General features: G+C 38.4%; 1 non-coding gene across 1 annotated transcript; it reads right to left on the bottom strand.

Annotated features, from left to right (window-relative positions):
• Nucleotides 1-241: 241 nt before the first annotated feature.
• Trnat-agu lies at nt 242-315 on the bottom strand. Its single transcript has one exon. It is a non-coding gene; the product is annotated as a tRNA-Thr (tRNA).
• Between the last annotated feature and the right edge of the window lie 455 nt (nt 316-770).

Genomic DNA, 770 nt, shown 5'->3' with positions numbered 1-770 from the left:
ATGGCTTACAAACTAAACAAAAATTTCGGATAGGCATCAGAGGGATTCGTTTAATTCAATGGTCGCTATGTACGCATGTAATAGTACTAGTATGAACGTACAAAGACTCAGTATTTGATTACACGTTAATGAAGTTAGTTGTACTTTTGAAGCATATAGTTGGCAGATTCTGGTAATATTTCCATCTATTTAGAATGTACAAACTTCAATATGCTTTACAAATTACATAAAAATTTCGGCTAGGCACCGGAGGGATTCGAACCCTCGATCTCCTGTTTACTAGACAGGCGCTTTAACCAACTAAGCCACGGCGCCGCACGGAACAGTGAGTCTAAGAGCGGGTACCAGTTATAGCGGACAATTATTTGTACTTGCTTTCAAATTGTAACGGCATTGCGTATACTACAAATTTTCTAAGTTTAGATTTAGACGGGTTCCTATTCATGTTAGGACGCACTGTTGCCCGTTGGATTTCTTTGCCTACACAGCACAGTGAAAATGAAACGTACACATTTCAGTTCTGCGCTGTACTGTTTGACATTGTGAAATAGTAGTCAAGCGAAACTTTCATTATTTTCTCCTATTTGATAAACCAAGTAAACAGAGACTAAGCTCATTGTCTTTAACAGAATACTAAAATGTCCTACGTCACAATTCGGACTGACGATAAAATATATGGCACTCGCTAGTAGCGTTCCACATTTATTTGATTCTGCTGTCCGATATAGGCTATACTATAGGGTGATTTGCCTGCAACTGCTCGACAAAAT

Source organism: Schistocerca americana, chromosome 2 (assembly GCF_021461395.2).
Source record: "Schistocerca americana isolate TAMUIC-IGC-003095 chromosome 2, iqSchAmer2.1, whole genome shotgun sequence".
In the NCBI taxonomy this organism is placed as follows: domain Eukaryota; kingdom Metazoa; phylum Arthropoda; class Insecta; order Orthoptera; family Acrididae; genus Schistocerca; species Schistocerca americana.
This window is presented reverse-complemented; position numbering and strand designations above follow the sequence as displayed.